A 21,496-nucleotide genomic window follows, 5' to 3' on the forward strand; every position below is an offset into this window, starting at 1 on the left:
ACAAGCAACCAGTAAATGTTAGAAGCTAAACTGCGATTGTACAAATGATGTAAAATCCAACTACCTCCGTTCCTAAGTACAAGTATTGTTAGAGATTTCAATATGAACTACATACGGATGTACATAGACATAGTTTATATTAGAATCTAGATTCACTCATTTTGCTCCGTATGTAGTCTATATTGGAATCTCTAAAATACTTATATTTAGGAACAGATGGTGTATAAGACGTGGGATGCAGCTAACCTCGACGGCAAGGAACAATATCGCCCATTGTAGCCCTGTGTAAGTACATGGAAAGGCAATGTTAACTACAATAGGGCTAACATCCACCAAAAATAGAAAATGGTAATAAAACTGCAGCATATGTAGTGATATCTTCATTGCGAAAGAGTAGCATGGTAGCAAAGGGACATATTTAAAAATGGATAGAATTTTTTATTACAATAGACAACCTAGTATACCCATTGCCGTGGTTTTGTCACGGCAGATGTCCTAGTGAAAGGACTTAGATGCGAGGCCATCACAACGGTGATTAACTTGTCGGGGTTGAGCGGGATGAGAGACATGAGTTTACCCAGGTTCGGCCCCTCACGGTGGAGGTAAAATCCTACTCCTGCTCTTGTTGCTTATTGCTTGAATATCGATTACAAGGGAGCGGATTTGCTTAACCTAGCTCTCGACTGATGGTAACTTGTCTTGTTCTATGTCGGGGACTCGCCTTTATATACATGTCGAGGCCGCTGGCTTGCAAGAGTCAGGGTTGGGTTACGATCCGTGACCGAGCCCTACTCTAAGTCGCCTTGCCTTATAAGACAAGTCATCGTATGGCGGCTTACACCTCCAGACCGCCTTCTGACTTCGGGCCGTAAGCCGGCCCATCTTGTGAGCCACCCTTCTTGGTTCTGCATCCAGATCGTCTTGGCCTATCCGAGGCCCAGCTTCCTAAGTCTCTAATGATATGACTCGGGCCTATTATGGCGGGTTATACCATGGGGTTATATCCCCAACATTAGGCCCCAGATTAATTTGAACTTGTTCATGTCAATCTTCAATTCTTCAGTCTGGCGAGTCTTCTCCTTGAGTCATTGCAATCTCAGTTCTAAACAACCTTCATAACCCGCCATATAAAAGATGATGTCATCTCCACAATTTCAGGAAAACCTTCATGACGTCATAACGAATCTTGTGCAAATCCATTGATCCCGAAAACCGAGGCGTCTTTTTGTTTATATCAAGGCATTTGTTTGTTCCGACAATTACTATGCCTCCTCGATTCTCGCACCTACCATTTAATGTTACCTTTCCCTTATAAATAGGCACGAGGGTCCATCCTTTTACCTTTTACCTTGTCTTCTCCCCTTCTCCTTCCCGTCGAAGCCTTATGTGACCAGAGCTCCGCCGTGCTCGTCAGCCTTCGCCATCCATCTCGCTTGAGACCGTAGCACCGCCCCGCCTTCGTCGGAGCTCAGTGGTGCTTCTCCGCCATCTACTGTCGCAGGTAGGTACCCCTTTTTCTTCCTTCTCAGATCCACACTAGGTCACCTGAGTTCATGGCGTTCGTTGGCGTTCATCTGTTCCTTGTTCATTATATTTGATATAGATCTTTGTATTTTCTTCTGAGATCCCCCTAGAAATGCCACAGTAGTAGTTTTATCACCAGTTTTGCATCTGTATAAACCAGGCTTCCTCTAGAATCTGGGAGTAATTCATCAGTTCTTCTGTCACCACCATTAGGTTTAGTAATTGTTTTTCTTTTTTGAACTGCTCATAGATCCATAAATACTGTTGTTCAATCCAAAACTTGTTTGCTCCACACTTATCAAAACTTCAGCAATACCAAACTTAGCTAACCCGCCCTTGTTTCTTAGGCGGCTTACCAACGTATCTGTAACTCGCCAATTGCTTTATAGATTGCCTCTTTCAAATAACACGCCACTATTTAGAGCGACTTACCCTTATGCCGCTTTATTCTTTTAACTATTGATGTTGAGTCATTACTTCTCAAATAACCCACCCTTCTATATTTTCCGCAGTCTTTCATTGTATTTCGACGACTCATTATGTCGAAAACCATCATCTGCGATTGGGTGCCTTCTCTAGTCACCGAGGACATCCTTAAAGATATCAAAACCAAGGTCTTTTGGCAACTCAGAAAGAAATTGGCTGGCGAGTCAGCCAAGGGGAGGAGGTGGCTCAACCCGGCGAAGGTGAAGTTGTGGTTTTCACTGATCATATCCTTAGAGGCTTCACACCTCCCGGGTCAAAGTTCTGTCGGGATGTCTTGCACTATTTCAGCCTTGATCCTCAAGACTTGGGCCCAAATTCTATATCAAATCTCTGCTGCTTCCAAATTTTCTATGAAGCATATCTACAAATGGAGCCCACTGTTGCTCTTTTCAAAGAATTCTTCTACATGAACTGTCGGATTCGGGGCTCCACAGAACCAAGATAGATTCGAACTCTGGGGTGCATGCGAAGGACTCAACCTCCCCAACCTGCCAACTTGACGATCTCAGGGCCTAGCTCGACGAACCGAGGAAGAACAGGACAAGGCAGTTTACCCAGGTTCGGGCCACCTTGCGGTGTAATACCCTACTCCTACTTTGTGGTGGATTAGCCCCGAGGAGGGCTGTGGATGAACTAGTACAATGGAAGAACGACCTCGGGAGGTGTGTTATTGTGTTTGTGTGAGCTAGTGAGGGCGTGGATCGTCCCTCCCTATGGTGGTGGCTAGGCTATATTTATAGTGGCCTTGGTCCTCTTCCCAAAGTGAAGGCGGGAAGGGATCCCACAATGGCCAAATTCGAAGGGAGACAACTAGTACATTTTATCCCGACGAAAGGTGGTCTTCACCTGCAAAGCTTCTGGTCGTGACGCCGTGGTGGGCTCGGTGATGACCCCCGTCCTGCCGTCCTGGCAGTCTTGGTCTTGTAGCATGGAAATGGAAACCTTTGGTTGATGCCTCGGGACTCCACGCCTGCACTTGCCTCTTTAGCACCAAAGAGGAAACCTGCTGTACTATGCCCACTGGCACCCGCCTGGCCTTGGTCGTCATGGCTTGCGTCATCTGAACCTCACAAGGTGAGGACTCACATAGAGGTCTCCTCTCCTCAGGAGCCAGCCTAAGGAGGCCGCTCCTTCTGGCGGTCTTGGCGTCATCCGCCTCACGAGGCTTGGCCCCTCGCGAGGGTCTTGTGTTGCTGGTGCTGAAGATGGGCCGTACCAGGCTGTCGATGGGGCCATGTGGTGGGCCGCAGGCAGGAAAGTCTGGGTACCCCGGTTCCCAGAACACCGACAGTAGCCCCCGGGCCCAAGGCGCACTCGGACTTGGCTTCAAGGCGAAGCCAAAGGGCGATGGCGGAGTGCCGCGGGCCCCAACCTCCTACGGACCCGATCGACGCGTGGCGCTTGATGGGACATGGGCATCTCCGCTTCCCCAAGCTGCCTCGGCAACCGTTCGACTTGACTATAGCCTGCTGCATGCAAAAAGATCATCATTATTAGGGATTGCGGAGGCCGGCTGAAAGTGCAACTATCCCTAGGTGGTTTTGGTAATTCATAACAACATATAGCTCATTGAGCTAATGCTATTCCAAGATGATTATTTCAGGAAAGCTCAATGATTGGCATGGCATGGATGTGAAAGTGGAACCCTCAAAATGCTAAGGACAAAGGATTGGCTCAAGCTCAAAAGCTCAAGACTCTTCATTTTTATATTTTAGTGATCCAAGATCACATTGAGTCTTTAGGAAAAGCCAATACTATCAAGGAGGGATGAGGTGTTGCTTAATGAGCCTCTTGCTTCATGTGCTTAGTGATATGCTCCAAAACCCTCAACTACTTCCCCATATCCACATATGACCTAAACCCTGAGCCAAACTCGGTCCTACCGATTCTTCCTATCCGGCGCCACCGAGTTTCACTTGTCATTAGCCACTGCCAAACCATAGCAATTCGGTCCTACCGATAGGGATCTCGGTCTCACCGAGATGGGGTTGCAAACTCTCTGTTTCCCTTTCGTAACTTTTCGGTCCCACCGAAAGAGCGAATCGGTCCCACCGAGATTGCAACGTAAACTCAGTGTTTCCCCTTTGTAACTTTTCGGTCTCACCGAGTTCCACTCGGTCTCACCGAAAGAGCAAATCGGTCCCACCGAGTTTGCCTGACCAACTCTCTGGTTAGCTAATTACCAAATTCGGTCTCACCGAGTTTGCATAATCGGTCTCACCGAGATTACGTTATGCCCAAACCCTAACCATATCGGTCCTACCGAGTTGCATGTCACTCCCACCGAAAATCACTAACGGTCACTAGGTTTACATTTTCGGTCCGACCGAGCTTATTGATTCGGTCCCACCGAGATTGGAAAACTGTGTAACGGTTGGATTTTGAGTGGAGGCTATATATACCCCTCCACCTCCTCCTCATTCGATGAGAGAGCCATCAGAACACACACACCATTCCAACTCATATGTTCTGAGAGAGAACCACCTACTCATGTGTTGAGACCAAGACATTCCATTCCTACCATATGAATCTTGATCTCTAGCCTTCCCAAGTTGCTTTCCACTCAAATCTTCTTTCCACCAAATCCAAATCCTATGAGAGAGAGTTGAGTGTTGGGGAGACTATCATTTGAAGCACAAGAGCAATGAGTTCATTACCTACACACCATTTGTTACTTCTTGGAGAGTGGTGTCTCCTAGATTGGCTAGGTGTCACTTGGGAGCCTCCGACAAGATTGTGGAGTTGAACCAAGGAGTTTGTAAGGGCAAGGAGATCGCCTACTTCGTGAAGATCTACCGCTAGTGAGGCAAGTCCTGTGTGGGCGATGGCCATGGTGGGATAGACAAGGTTGCTTCTTCGTGGACCCTTTGTGGGTGGTTGCTTCTTCGTGGACCCTTTGTGGGTGGAGCCCTGTGTGGACTCGCGCAACCGTTGCCCTTGGGTGGAGCCCTGTGTGGACTCGCGCAACCGTTACCCTTCGTGGGTTGAAGTCTCCATCAACGTGGATGTAGGATAGCACCACCTATCCGAACCACGGGAAAAACATCCGTGTCTCCAATAACGTTTGAATTATCCAAACCCTTCCCTTTACATTCTTGCAAGTTGCATGCTTTACTTTCCGCTGCCTATATACTCTTTGCATGCTTGCTTGAATTATGTGATGATTGCTTGACTTGTCCTAAAATCTGCCAAGAACTAAAATTGGGAAAAGGTTAAGTTTTTATTTGGTCAAGTAGTCTAATCACCCCCCTCTAGACATACTTCCGATCCTACAAGTGGTATCAGAGCTTTGGTCTCCATTTGCTTGATCTCCATAGCTTTTGGTGGTCATAGCCTTGGTTTCACAACCTAGGAGAGTATGGCGTCTAGTGAGGGAAATTATCACCGTAGAGGTCCTTACTTTGATGGTACTAATTTTGCTAGTTGGAAGCATAAAATGAAAATGCATATTCTTGGACATAACCCCGCCGTTTGGGCTATTGTGTGTGTTGGTTTGCAAGGTGACTTCTTTGATGGGAGAGAACCGAACCGTGAAGCTACCGCGGATGAGTTGAAGATGTTGCAATACAATGCTCAAGCTTGTGATATTCTCTTCAACGGATTGTGCCCCGAAGAATTCAACAAAATCAGCCGCCTTGAGAATGCGAAGGAAATTTGGGACACTTTGATTGATATGCACGAAGGTACTGACTCCGTCAAGGAATCCAAGTTGGATGTGCTTCAAAGCCAACTTGACAAGTTCAAGATGAAGGATGGTGAAGGTGTCGCTGAAATGTACTCTAGGCTTGCTCTCATCACAAATGAGATTGCTGGCTTAGGAAGTGAAGAGATGACCGATAGATTCATCATCAAGAAGATTCTAAGAGCCTTGGATGGAAAATATGATACCGTGTGCACATTGATCCAAATGATGCCCAATTACAAAGATCTCAAGCCAACGGAGGTGATTGGAAGAATTGTTGCTCATGAGATGTCACTTAAGGATAAAGAGGAACTTCACAACAAATCAAGTGGTGCCTATAAAGCCTCATGTGAAGCCCTTACATCATCAAGTGAGAAACAAGACTTCAATGAAGAATTGTGCTTAATGGTGAAGAACTTCAACAAGTTCTACAAGAGTAGAAGCAAAGATAGAAGCTCCAAGTCAAGGTCCTACAATGACAAAAGATTTTCTAGTCGAGAGCGAAACTGTTACAATTGTGGAAGACCCGGACACTATTCCAATGAGTGTACGGCTCCCTACAAGAGAAGAGAAGATTCCCCAAAAAGAAGAAGCAAAGGATCACCACCAAGAGAGAGAAGGAGTAGAGATGATTGGTATGAACGAAGATACTCACGGAGAAGCAAGGATTCGGAAAGGAAGGAAAAATCATCAAGGAGCTACACAAGACGAAGACATCAAACTCATGTTGGTGAATGGGTATCCGGCTCCGACTCCGACAGCCACTCCGAGAGAAGTTATCACTCCGACTCCGAAGATACTCAAGATGAAGGTGTTGCCGGTCTAGCACTTGTGTCAACCAACTCCTACGACATATTTGACTCACCAAATGAAGGAATTGGAAGATGCTTCATGGCCAAAGGTCCTAAGGTAACACACCCCGAGTATGTTGATTTCAATAGTGATGAAGATGACTTGTTAGGTGATGATTTGCTTGGTGATAACTCTAGTGATGAATACTATGATGAAATGTCAATTAAACATGCTAATCAAGATAAAACGAATGACAATGATAAGGAGAAGATTGAGGCTCTAACTAAAGAACTAAAAACTCTTAAGTTAGCTCATGACACCATCTTCGAAGATCATCGAGAACTTTTAAGAGATTATGAGAAATTACGCTTTGAAAAGCTAAATCTTGAGCAAGAGCATGAGTTCTTAAAGGCAATCAATGATGATCTCCGCAAGAAAAGTTCTTCTTACATTGCCAAGCGTTTACTCTTATCCACTTACATGCCTCAAGTCAAGTCTAGTAACAAGAAAGATTCTTCCTCTAGCAGTAACAATGATCATATTAAATCCAATATTGTTGCTTCTAGTAGTTCTCTTAATTCCACTAATGATTCTCTTAGCCAAGTTACACTTGAGCAAGAAAATAGTCTATTGAAGGGAATTATAGAGAAAGGGGTGTACAAAAGCCTTGCCGGGAGTAAGCAATTCGAGGAAATTGTGCGCAAGCAAGGAATGCACCGGAAGAATCAAGGTGTTGGTTTTGAACGAAAGTTCAATGCCAATGGAGTTGAGTGGGAATAAGATCAATACCCCAAGACAAAGTTTATCCCTCAACAAGAGAAGTATACTTCTTTCAAGGGGACACAAGCTCAAGATGATCTTCCACCACAAGACTACAAGCAAAAAGGGAAGGACAAGCTTCAAGAGGAAATTGATGCATTTGAAGAAGCTCCAAAGACCTTAGTCAAGTGGATTCCCAAGACTACTTCAAGTTCCACTTCATCAAGTATGACTACAACTCCAAGGATTCCCATCAAGATGATGTGGATCCAAAAGAAGAAGAACTAGAGAGTTCTTGAGGGTGACTCCGCCAACATACTTCACTCTTATCATTTTGGCAAGAACAAGTGCAATCAACTTCCACATCTTGCACTAGTTCAAGGAGTCACAAACCCTCTTGTTGGTAAGACAAGGGACAAGGTAACCTAAAAGTTTTCATGGACATCATCTTTTGTGTGCATCACTCTATGTCTATGGATATCCTTGTTTGTTCCTTGTGGGACTAACCCATGTAGGTATTGAAAGTGCAATTCACTCAAATGGATAGCTCCAAGAGATCTACATCAACATTGAGCATCCACATCTTCAATGTCTACATGAAGTCATCATCGACAAAACCCAAGGTTAGTTCATCCCTCTTAGGGGGGATATCACATCTAGGGGGAGCTTTACTCTAAGACTTGAGCTAAAGCAACTCTAAAGATGTGAACACAACAATGCTTTATGTAAAAGTGGTAACCCCACTTGAGCTTAAACGATGAGTATGACCTATGATCAAGTGTTCTCACTTGACTCCTAAGTCAATATACTCATATATAGATGACCTAGTCATCACAAATTGCTTGATAGATGCTAGAATTGGTTGTGCATGCCTTGCCACATATTTCATTTGCCATCTTATTGTGTGAGCATGCTGGTTGCATATTTTACTCATTCGAGGACGTCCACTTGTTGTTTTGATTGTTCGGCTTTATCTCTTTTTGCCAAGTGGATGGACAAGAATGCCTAAGAACCTCCTCTAGCTATCTATGCTTTTCTCATCTCAAACTCTATTCATGCTGCATCACAAAATTTGATCAAGTCAGATTCGAACCACTCTGTGTGAGGAGCGCTCGGAGTCCCCGATTCATCATAGACTTAAACTTCCAAAACCTCTTTATGATTCTCGGTCTGACCGATACTCCACTTTCGGTCTGTAACATCCCAAATTTTCAATTTGGAATGTTATACACTAGATCATCATGCATATCATATTTTCTTGCATTTTGGTTGATCCTAGAAATTTCACGCAACTCAAGGACCTCCGGAGAGAGTTGGAGATTTCGTTATTTTCGTATTTGAGAGTTTTCTCAAATTTTGAAAAGAGGATCATTTGATTTATTTATTTTATCTTCAATAATTTTTCCGATATCAAAATATGAGAGAGGGAATAATATGACTTTCCCAAAATTGAGGAAAAATGAAGATTTAATAAATAGATCAATTTTTGTTTTGCCGGAGTTTGTTTGCGTTTTATTTGGATAGTGAAAAATGCGCGTTTTCAAAAATTGCATTTTAGGCCTGGAGAAAAGTTCATTTTGTTCGGCTCATTTTTAGGAGTCGGGGAAAATTTACTTTAGAATTTTTGGAGCCCGTCTAGTTTCTTTTTTTTTCTGCGCGCTGAACCGTTTAATAATAATAATAAAAAACTCCCCCGCCAGGCCAGCCGGGCCTAAGGCCCAGCCAGCCGGCCGCCCCCAGCTCCCTGCACGCGCCAGGTGCAGGAGCGCAGCCAGGCCGCCGCCGCTGCCTCTTGTCTTAGCCGAGTCCTTTAAGGACTCTAGGCTAGTCTTTTCCCTTGTTTCGTTTTTCTTTTTCCTAATCTTAGTCTATTTCTTGTCCCCTACCCCAAGTCTCCTCCCCTCCCCAATATAAATACCCCAACACCCCCCCTCTAAACACATCAAATCAAAGCCGCAGCAAGCAGCAGCGCGCAGCCCCACGCCCGCGCCGCCGCCTTAGCCGCCGCCGCACCTAGCCGCCGCCGCCCTACGCCGCTGCCGCACCTTGCCCACGCCACCGCCGGAGCCTCTCGCCGGAGACTTCGCCGGAGACCTCGCCGGAGGTTGCCCCGCGTCTCTTTTCCTCGGATCGTTTTCTTCTAATCGTTCCGATTCTTTTCTTCTCTTCTGATTCGTTTTCTTTCCGGTTCTTTTCTAAACCGTTCCGGTTTCTAGATCGGTTTTTCATTTCGGTTTTCTTCTCCGAAACCCTAGATCAGATTCGTTTTCTTTTCCGATTTAGTTGCCTTGGACCGTTCGCCGGACCGTTCGTCCTAACGAACGTGATCACCGGATTCTTCTAGGTTTACGAACGTCCGTTCGTTTAACCGTTCTTCGTTTTCTTTTTCATCGGATTTATTCCGCGTCTTTTCCTCGATCGCGATCTCAGATCCGATCTTCGTTCTAGTCTTTCTTCTCGCTCGTTTATCGGAATCAGGTGATTCAAGCGCCTGGAGTTTCGTTTCGAAACCGCCGTTTCGTTTAACCAACTTAAACAAGTTTTTGCCCCGGTAAAATTTGACCTAGATTCAACTTGCTAGAACCGAGTTGTTTTCTTCCGCCGTTTGTTTCTTTGTTCGGTTCGTTCTTTCTTTGCAACCGGAGTTCTTAAGTTGAACTATCTGGTTCGTTCTTTTGTTCGAGTTTTACCTGTGCATTAGATGAGTACTTATTGTTTGCTTGTTGTTTGTCTGCGATAGATTACCCGGATTGTGCCGCTTGTTACTTCGAAACCCTAGGACTCGCGGATCATCAGCAAGGCAAGTAACACTTTGATCATACCTTTTCTACAACCCATGTTTTATTGCATTAGATCAATCCTCTCACATTGCATGATTAGGATCTAATTAAATTGTGGGATGGGAAGTAGATGAGGTAGTACCTATGACCTGTTTATTATGAAACCTTTGGGAGTTACTTCTACGTTTGCCTATTATGCCATGCTATGCTAGTAGACGTGGATTGGGTGAGTGATATCCATGACAGATGTGAGTTGATAATTTTAATGGTTTATCTAAGGTGGCAACTTAAACACACATCTGGGTGGATTGAGGCACCTGATGTCTATCAGGACTTGCCTATTTTTTTTTCGGACCGCCACCCAGGCTCAAAGGGATCATAAGATCTTTCATGCTAGAAACTTCCGTGTGCAGCCACATGCTACTATGGGCTCTGGCATAGTTGACTAAGTTGTGCGAACTCTTACGGGGTGGACTAGCAGATGTAGGGGATGTAGGTGTACCGGTCTACCCCACATGTAAGGTGCTAGCGCTTCTGAAAGACTATGTCTCGGTCATCCGTTTCTCAAACACCATGTAGTGCGAGAAAACAAACGGAGGCGATCGAGTCATGTGGGGAAAAGTGCGCAAACCTCTGCAGAGTGTACAAACTAATCATGATTATCCGTGTCCCCGGTTATGGACAACTTGAGTATCTAGTACTTGAATATCATGTGAATCTCAACATGTTACTTCTAATTAATGTTGATGGGTTTTAATTACTTTAAATTGGGATTGAGAATGCTGTCAACCATTCTCAATGATTCACAACCACCATGATAGTTAAATAAATTATTCCTTTGCAGTAGGGAAAAACTGGCTTTACGCAAAACTGTAACCATAGAGCTTTCCACCAGCCATATATGCATATAGTATAGCTGTTTCATTCCATTACTCTCTATGTGTTACATTGCCAGCATATTCCATGTGCTGACCCGTTTTCGGGCTGCAACTTCTCATGTTGCAGACTTTTCAGACGACGAGTAAGGTGCTTTTAGGTCGTGGTTCTATACTCAGTGATGCCGCTGGAGTTGATGGACCCATTTATCTTCCGAGTCTTCCGCTGTTATCGACACTAGATGGCCTTAAGCCATTTTTATTGTAATAAGTTCTCTTTGAGACAACGATGTAATAAGTGTGTGATTGCCACTCTGCTATAAATCCTTCGATGTACTGTGTGGTGTCAGCATTACTGATCCAGGGATGACACCCGAGCACAGAGAGCACTTGATCCATTCGGGCCGGGTCGCCACACGGTCCTACCGAGATCATTAAGTTGATCTAGGTTTTCGATCTCGGTGCAACCGATTTGAACCTTTCGGTCACACCGAGTTTCAGTAACTGCACGCAGTTATGAATCTCGGTGCCACCGAGTCGTTCCACTCGGTCACACCGACAGGGTCGGGCTATATATAGTCACGGGCAAAATTTGGAAATTTCTCCGAACCCCTTCGCCCGCGCGATAGCCTGCTCTGCCCTCATGGTCTCCGAATCGTCTTCTCGCCGCCAGCAGCCTCCAGTCGCTGGTCTCCGTCGCCGTCAACGGGAATTCTGCCCCGCCGTTGCCGCCGTAGCAAGTACTCGCCGAACTAGGGTATGGACTTGATCTTTGTGCTATTCCTCAATCTGATTCCTAGCACATTGTGATCATATTGATTCTAGCCACGTTTGATAAACTTCTATCCAGTCAAAACGCCCGTAGATTAGGTTTGATTCGAAAATTCTAGGTTTAGGTTTCCGCCGAAACCATCTCGGACCCACCGAGTTGAAAAACTCGGTCCCACCGATTTGGCTTATGCCATTGCACAAGTGAGACTCAGTCTGACCGAGAATTACTTATCGGTGTGACCGATTTTTGAACTCAGTGAAACCCTAGCAGTCTCGGTGCCACCGAACTGTGACTCGGTCCTACCGAGTTCACTAGTTTAGGTTCCAAAACTGCTTCGGTATCACCGAGTTTGAAAATCGGTAGATCCGAGATGATTTCAGTGGGAAACTAAAACTAAGTTTTTGGATCATTCTTTTTGCAAAAATCTCTGCATTTTGTGATGCTCATCCACTCTATCTCTTCTATAAACTATTCACAGGGTCAGCAGTTAGTTTGCAGCATGTCAGACCAGAGTGATAGCCAGAATCTGTCAGAACAGCAAGTAGTGATGAGTGAGGGCACTAGTCCCTCCAGTTCATCTGATGAAGGCAGCAGGAGCACTCCTAGCAATTTGCCAAAGGCTGCCACGAGACAAAGGAAGAAGAGGACTTCAGATTCCGAAGATGAGGACTATGTGGCAGAGGAAGAAGCCACTTCCAAGAGAGTTGAGCCAGCTCAAGGCACTAAGCCAGGTCTGAAAATCAAAAGGCCAGCAGGCAGGCAGCCCATGTCAAAGGCAAGAGCCTCAACTGAGAAGCCCACTCCCCAAGAGCCAGTTGCAGCTGAGGGCAAGAAAAGAAAGGAAAGGGTGAAGAAGACTGTGGCCAGAGTGCTTGGCAAAGCTTCCATCATGGAAGAAGAAGAGGAAGCAGAGGTAGCTGCACCAGCACCCAAGGCACCCAAGCTAATGGGAGATGCCATAAAATCAGGGGGAGCTGCTTCCAAGGCCAAGTCAGCTCCAAATCCAAAGCCTAAGAGAAATACAAGGAGCATTCCTGCAGCTGAGAAGAACAAGGCCCCAGTGCCTGAGACTGTTGCTGAAGAAGAGGAAGAGAATGTCCTGAGAAAGCTAAAGCCCAAGATCCCAGACCACAATGATGCTCATCCTGTGGCTGAGGACATGAAGCTCAAGAGAGATTCATGGCTGAGAAAATGGAGAGAAGCAGACCCGTATGCTTCAAGGAGAAGGACTGCCGTGGACTACAGGTTTCACACCAAGGAGCAGCAGGATTTTTATGAGACAGTGCTGCTAGATAAGAAGCCCATTGTCTGTGATATGCGATGGGTTGATTGGACATACATCAAGGACAATGAGGAGCACTATCCTGGAGTGCAAGACAGCTTCATAGCTTGTGGAGTAGCTGACTTTGTTGGGCAGAAGCTCACAAAGTGGAACGAGGAACTCATCATGCAGTTCTACTCCACAACTCATTTTTATCCAGATGGGAGGATCACATGGATGTCTGAGGGTACAAGGTACCAATCCACAGTTGCTGAGTGGGCACAGATCATTAATGCCCCAGAGGAGCAAGATGGTGACTTGGATATCTATGCCAAGAAGAAGATGGACCACAACTCAATGTCAAATATGTACAAGGAGATCCCAAATGAAGCACTTGATACCTTCAAGTTTGGCTCAGTACATTACCTTCTGTCAGGACTGCCGACGATCAATTGGACACTAAGGCACACCTTACTGCCCAAGTCTGGAGATCACAAGATGATCAGAGGCCATGCTATCAACTTGCTACATGTGTTTGATGTGCCTCAGAAGTTCAAGGTGATGAGCCTCATAGTGGAAACAATCAAGAGGACTGCAGCAGACCAGAAGAGGAGCTGCGGATATGCCCCTCAGATTCAGGAGCTCATCAACTCCAAGATGGGCACGGGCATATATTTATTGGACAAGGAACATTTGCCCATCCGTCCAGATTTTGAGAACAATGAAGTTGTGATGACTGAGAACGAGCCATCGTCTGCACAAGCATATGCAAAGAAGGAGAAGGCGAGGAAGGAGAAAGTTGCGAAGATGCCTACTCAAGAGGAGGCATCTGAATACTTCTTGAAGACCAAACAAGAGCAGCTTGGTTACTTGATTGCATCCACGCTGAGGATTGAGCAAAGTCTGGCCACCCTCACTCAGAATCAGCAGAGCCTAGAGAGAATCATGGAACAGAAGTTCTATGACTTGGATGTCAAAGTAACGGAAGTTCAGTCTGCAGTGGAGCAGCTCCAGGAGGACATGCAGGAGAGGAGAGGCAGGACTACTACTCATGCCTTTGCCAGAGTGCCAAGAGGTCCGAGGTCGTCTGCCGTGCCAGTTGCTGACACAAGAGCCACCACCTCAGCACCAGCCACAGCCTCAGTTCCACCAGCTCCAGCATCTACTTCAGCTCCAACTCCAGCGTCTACTTCAGCATCTACCGAAGCCTTCGTCCTTGGAGTGATCCGGACTCCACCACCACCTGAAGATCAAGCCTGAGCGTCGATCTAGTGTTATGCATTTTCTAGGAACTTTTTGGTAACTTGTTGCCAAAGGGGGAGAAGATGTATAGATCATAGGCTTCGAGAGAGAGAGTGTTGCTTTTTTCTCTTGCTTTATTTGGTGGTTTTTCGAACTTGTTTGCTTTTGAGTGCTTGAGATACTACGTCATTATTTGTGAGACATTGATGATCATGTGTTTGATCATAAGCTACACTTAATGCTTGCTTAATGCTATTATCTTATCTATCTTATGTGATCATTCATTATTCTTGGTGATGAGTGCATGTATTTCATTCTTATCATTTTCAGCGCTCCACCAAGATGTATGTGACATGGAAGAGTAACCCATGACTCTAACTCTTTGTGCATTTGCAGTCCAAAGCAAATTTTAAATATGCACAAATTTAGGGGGAGCTCTTACTTATCACATACTTCTCAAAGCGACGACATATTTCTTGCTTATTATCATTTGTCAAAGCTTTGATCTATATGTTGTCATCAATTACCAAAAAGGGGGAGATTGAAAGTGCAACTATCCCTAGGTGGTTTTGGTAATTCATAACAACATATAGCTCATTGAGCTAATGCTATTCCAAGATGATTATTTCAGGAAAGCTCAATGATTGGCATGGCATGGATGTGAAAGTGGAACCCTCAAAATGCTAAGGACAAAGGATTGGCTCAAGCTCAAAAGCTCAAGACTCTTCATTTTTATATTTTAGCGATCCAAGATCACATTGAGTCTTTAGGAAAAGCCAATACTATCAAGGAGGGATGAGGTGTTGCTTAATGAGCCTCTTGCTTCATGTGCTTAGTGATATGCTCCAAAACCCTCAACTACTTTCCCATATCCACATATGACCTAAACCCTAAGCCAAACTCGGTCCTACCGATTCTTCCTATCCGACACCACCGAGTTTCACTTGTCATTAGCCACTGCCAAACCATAGCAATTCGGTCCTACCGATAGGGACCTCGGTCTCACTGAGATGGGGTTGCAAACTCTCTGTTTCCCTTTCGTAACTTTTCGGTCCCACTGAAAGAGCGAATCGGTCCCACCAAGATTGCAACGTAAACTCAGTGTTTCCCCTTTGTAACTTTTCAGTCTCACCGAGTTCCACTCGGTCTCACCGAAAGAGCAAATCGGTCCCACCGAGTTTGCCTGACCAACTCTCTGGTTAGCTAATTACCAAATTTCGTCTCACCGAGTTTGCATAATTGGTCTCACCGAGATTACGTTATGCCCAAACCCTAACCATATCGGTCCTACCGAGTTGCATGTCACTCCCACCGAAAATCACTAACGGTCACTAGGTTTACATTTTCGGTCCGACCGAGCTTATTGATTCGGTCCCACCGAGATTGGAAAACTGTGTAACGGTTGGATTTTGAGTGGAGGCTATATATACCCCTCCACCTCCTCCTCATTCGATGAGAGAGCCATCAGAACACACACACCATTCCAACTCATATGTTCTGAGAGAGAACCACCTACTCATGTGTTGAGACCAAGACATTCCATTCCTACCATATGAATCTTGATCTCTAGCCTTCCCAAGTTGCTTTCCACTCAAATCTTCTTTCCACCAAATCCAAATCCTATGAGAGAGAGTTGAGTGTTGGGGAGACTATCATTTGAAGCACAAGAGCAAGGAGTTCATTACCTACAGACCATTTGTTACTTCTTGGAGAGTGGTGTCTCCTAGATTGGCTAGGTGTCACTTGGGAGCCTCCGACAAGATTGTGGAGTTGAACCAAGGAGTTTGTAAGGGCAAGGAGATCACCTACTTCATGAAGATCTACCGCTAGTGAGGCAAGTCCTGTGTGGGCGATGGCCATGGTGGGATAGACAAGGTTGCTTCTTCGTGGACCCTTTGTGGGTGGTTGCTTCTTCGTGGACCCTTCGTGGGTGGAGCCCTATGTGGACTCGCACAACCGTTGCCCTTGGGTGGAGCCCTGTGTGGACTCGCGCAACCGTTACCCTTCGTGGGTTGAAGTCTCCATCAACGTGGATGTAGGATAGCACCACCTATCGGAACCACGGGAAAACATCCGTGTCTCCAATAGCGTTTGAATTCTCCAAACCCTTCCCTTTACATTCTTGCAAGTTGCATGCTTTACTTTCCGCTGCCTATATACTCTTTGCATGCTTGCTTGAATTGTGTGATGATTGCTTGACTTGTCCTAAAATCTACCAAGAACTAAAATTGGGAAAAGGTTAAGTTTTTATTTGGTCAAGTAGTCTAATCACCCCCCTCTAGACATACTTTCGATCCTACACCGGCGGTTGGCCTTACTCTGGCTATATATGGGGGTAGGGGCGGAGCCCCCCTGCTTGTCTCCATCTTCTTGCTTCTTGCTCCCTCTTCCTTCTTCTTTCCTTGCCGCCTCGCCGTAGCACCCGTGCCGCCGATGAGGAGGTTTTCCGCGGTGGAGAAGGGGAAGGCTCCCAAGGAGGGGCCTGGCTCGCTGCCTCCCAAGATAGGCCATGGGTGGCCCCGGAAGCACGCGGCGACACCAACGGTGGCTCCCCGGGGGCGCGGGCACACCTCTTCGGTAGCCGACGCTGCCTCCGGCAGCCGTGGCGGGGCTTCTTCCTGCGGCAGGGACTGCCACAGACGGGGCGGCCCCGACAATGGGGGGAGGCGTGTGATGATTGCTCGGCCACCACGACCGCGCTCCCACTTGGCCGATGTGTCCCCGGAGTTCGTCATGTGGACGGAGAGGCCAGCGGGCATCTGGCTCCAGCTTCCGCGCTCCTTTGCGAGCACGCTACCGGCTGGAGGGCCTGGTGGCCTCTAGCTGCAGGCTGACGGTTGTTGTAGCCAGGCCTCGTGGGTGGATGTTGAAGTCACTGCCACCGGCAATGTGTTCTTGAGCCGCGGGTGGCAGCCATTTTCTCGCGCGTGATCTACATGGGAGGTGCGCCCTCCACTTCAGGTATGATGGTGCCACGACCCTTTACGTCAGGGTCTTCGGGGAAAGCGGCTGGCGCCTAGGGTGCTGCCTGAGAGTGACAGCAATGACGATGGCGACGGTGCTGCTGCTAGTGAGCTTGCCCTTGGCGACTGCCGTGCCGGCTCCCGCGGCGGGGGTTCCTCTTCGGGGCAGAGCATGAGCGATGGCGACCACGACGAGCCACCACGCCACTGGGCTCGAACCGGGGATGGCGACGAGGAGCATCTCCGGCGCACCCCGATGAAGCAGGAGGAAGACTCCGTCTAAGCTCGGGTGTTGCTGGGGCCGAGCCTCAGCAGTTGCCGTAGTCGCGCGACTCACTTTTGTTTATTCTTTTCTCATGCATAAAAAAGTAGAGGGCCCTGCTGGGGCGTGTAATGAACCATGTTGCTTGGCGCCGTTTATGCTATGCTCATTATTTTTATATTATGCCGTGATATCCATGTTTCCACTAGGTGCGGTTAGGGTAACTTAGCTCGATGTGCTTGCGGTCGATTCTTATGTCGTGAGGGCGTGGCCTTCCAGGGGCATCTTCCGGAGCTTCCTTCTTGAGGACCCGAGAGTTGTTGGCCTCAGGAGACGTCATGTAGCTGCAGGGTTAGAAAGCCTCATGAGGTGTCTCGTCCTGCCTCAGACAAGCTCCTGAGCATGGGCTGGTTGTGGCTAGTACACCGCGTCGCGATGCACGGAGGCACGGACTTAAGAGGGTGCGCTTGTCCACGAGCCCATTTGAGGGCGTCTTGCAAGGATTATGGGTGCCAAAGCTAGGGCGGCAAGGCGGCGGTGAGGTGTGGTCGCGGGTGAGCCCAGGCATGCACACCATACCTAGCCCCCGCGCACGGGACGTGCGAGGAAGAGCGACGGGCAACTGCCGCTCCTCCTAAGACGCGACTGGAAAGGTGAACAAGACAAAAAAGAGAGAAAACTTCCAACCCTGGCGAATGAAAGACATGAAAGCTCCAAATTCATTCAATAAGTTGCAAACCAGCTACAGAAAGCAAGCAAAAGAACAGCCGCGTCCGGCACCTAGACTAGTCTTCTTGTCTTCCCACCAGCGCGGAGCATGTGGCTGATACGTCTCCATCGTATCTACTTTTCCAAACACTTTTGCCCTTGTTTTGGACTCTAACTTGCATGATTTGAATGGAACTAACCCGGACTGACGCTGTTTTTAGCAGAATTGCCATGGTGTTATTTTTGTGCAGAAATAAAAGTTCTCGGAATGACCTGAAAATCAATGGAGAATTATTTTGGAATATATAAAAAATACTGGAAGAAAGATCCACGTCAGGGGCCCCACACCCTGTCCACCAGGGTGGGGGGCGCCCCCTGCCTCATGGGCCCCCTGACGCTCCACCGACCTCAACCTTGACTCCATATATTCACTTTCGGGGAGAAAAAAATCAGGAAGAAGGATTCATCGCGTTTTACGATACGGAGCCGCCGCCAAGCCCTAAACTCTCTCGGGAGGGCTGATCTGAAGTCCGTTCGGGGCTCTGGAGAGGGGAATCCGTTGCCATCGTCATCATCAACCTTCCTCCATCACCAATTTCATGTTGCTCACCGCTGTGCGTGAGTAATTCCATCGTAGGCTTGCTGGACGGTGATGGGTTGGATGAGATTTATCATGTAATCGAGTTAGTTTTGTTAGGGTTTGATCCCTAGTATCCACTATATTCTGAGATTGATGTTGCTATGACTTTGCTATGCTTAATGCTTGTCACTAGGGCCCGAGTGCCATGATTTCAGATCTGAACCTATTATGTTTTCATCGATATATGAGAGTTCTTGATCCTATCTTGCAAGTCTATAGTCACCTATTATGTTTTATGATCCGTTAACCCCGAAGTGACAATAATTGGGATACTTACCGGTGATGACCGTAGTTTGAGGAGTTCATGTATTCACCATGTGTTAATGCTTTGGTCCGGTACTCTATTAAAAGGAGGCCTTAATATCCCTTAGTTTCCAATAGGACCCCGCTGCCACAGGAGGGTAGGACAAAAGATGTCATGCAAGTTCTTTTCCATAAGCATGTATGACTATATTCGGAATACATGCCTACATTACATTGATGAATTGGAGCTAGTTCTGTGTCACCCTAGGTTATGACTATTACATGATCGATTGCATTCGGTATAATTCTCCATCACCGAACCAATGCCTACGAGCTTTCCATATATTGTTCTTCTCTTATTTACTTTTTTATTGCTACTGTTACAATCACTATAAAACACCAAAAATATTACTTTTGCTACCGTTACCACTACTATCATATTACTTTGCTACTAAATACTTTGCTGCAGATATTAAGTTATCCAGGTGTGGTTGAATTGACAACTCAACTGCTAACACTTGAGAATATTCTTTGGCTCCCCTTGTCTCGAATCAATAAATTTGGGTTGAATACTCTACCCTCAAAAACTGTTGCGATCCCCTATACTTGTGGGTTATCAAGACTATTTTCTGGCACCGTTGTCGGGGAGTATAGCTCTATTCTTTGAGTCACTTGGGATTTATATCTGCTTATCATTATGAAGAACTTGAAAGATCAAAGAACCAAGATTTTCCCCTCAACTACGAGGGGAGGTAAGGAACTGCCATCTAGCTCTGCACTTGATTCACCTTCTGTTTTGAGTAAGCTTGCGACACCAAAACTTGCTTCTGCTATTAATTCTGATATGTCGCATGTTATTGATGATGTCACTTCTGCTATGCATGATACTTATGATGAAACTACTTCTATGCTTGATACTACTGTGCCACTTGGTGAATTTCTTGATGAACAACTTGCTAGGGCTAGAGAGAATGAAATTATTGAAACTAATAATATTGATGAAAGTGATGATGAAGATTCTCCCCCTAGATATGAATTACCTATTGTTCCTGAGGGTTATGTTATGGATGAAGAAACTGCTAGAGACTTTCTTGCTTGCAATGATAGGAGTGATCTTAAGAAACTATTAGCTAAGCTGAAACAAAAATCTTTGAATGCTAGAATGAAATATGATCCTGCTTATGCTACTTCACCTATCTTTGTTACTGATAAGAATTATGAATTCTCTGTCGACCCTGATATAATTACTTTGGTTGAATCTGATCCTTTCTATGGCTATGAATCTGAAACTGTTGTGGCACATATTACTAAATTAAATGATATAGCCACCCTGTTCACTAATGATGAGAAAACTCGCTACTACTATATCCTTAAAATATTTCCGTTCTCATTAAAGGGTGATGCTAAGATATGATTTAATTCTCTTGATCCTGGTTGTGTGCGTAGTCCCCAGGATATGATTTAATACTTCTCTGCTAAATATTTCCCTGCTCATAAGAAACAAGCTGCTTTACGGGAAATATATAATTTTGTGCAAATTGAAGAAGAGAGTCTCCCACAAGCTTGGGGGAGGCTTCTCCAATTACTTAATGCTTTGCCTGATCATACTCTCAAGAAAAATGAAATACTTGATATCTTTTATAATGGACTAACCGATGCTTCCAGAGACCACCTGGATAGTTGTGCCGGTTGTGTTTTCAAGGAAAGAACTGTTGATCAAGCTGAAATTCTATTGAATAGTATGTTGACTAATGAAAACAATTGGACACTTCCTAAACCAACTCCTAAGCCAAACACCGAAGAAAAGGGGTACTCTATTTCCAAGTCCTGAAGATATGCAAGAACAAAGAAATCTATGAAAGAAAAAGGTATTAAAGCTGAAGATATTAAGAATTTACCTCCTATTGAAGAAATACATGGTCTTAATTTGCTGCCTGTTGAAGAAATACATGGTCTTGATAACCCGACACAGGTAGTAAAGGTAAATTCTCTCTATAGATATGATAAAGCTGAAATCCCTCTTACTAAGTTTGCTAGCCAATGCTTAGATGAGTTTGATAAATTTATGGTTAAGCAAGAAGATTTTAATGCTTATGTTAGTATACAATTGAAACATAATGCTTATATGATTGAACACTTGAGTGATTATATGGCTAGTGTTAAAGGTGAACTTAAACTTATTAGTAAACATGCTTTGGTTACCACTCAAGTAGAACAAGTACTTAAAGCTCAGAATGATTTGCTCAATGAATTAAATAGTAAGAATAATGACTTTGCTGTTAGAGTTGCAACTAGAGGGGGTAAAGTGACTCAGGATCCTTTGTATCCCGAGGGCCACCCTAAGAGAATTGAGCAAGATTCTCAGAGCATTAATATTGATGCACCTAGTCCTTCTAAGAGGAAGAAAAGGAAAAATGATAGGACTTTGCATGCTTCTAGTGAACCTGTTGTTGACACACCTGAGAATCCCAATGATATTTCTATTTTTGATGATGAAACACAATCTG

The sequence above is a fragment of the Triticum urartu genome, chromosome 4A, assembly GCF_056163025.1.
Source record: "Triticum urartu cultivar PI428250 chromosome 4A, HENAU_Tu73, whole genome shotgun sequence".
Lineage (NCBI taxonomy): Eukaryota > Viridiplantae > Streptophyta > Magnoliopsida > Poales > Poaceae > Triticum > Triticum urartu.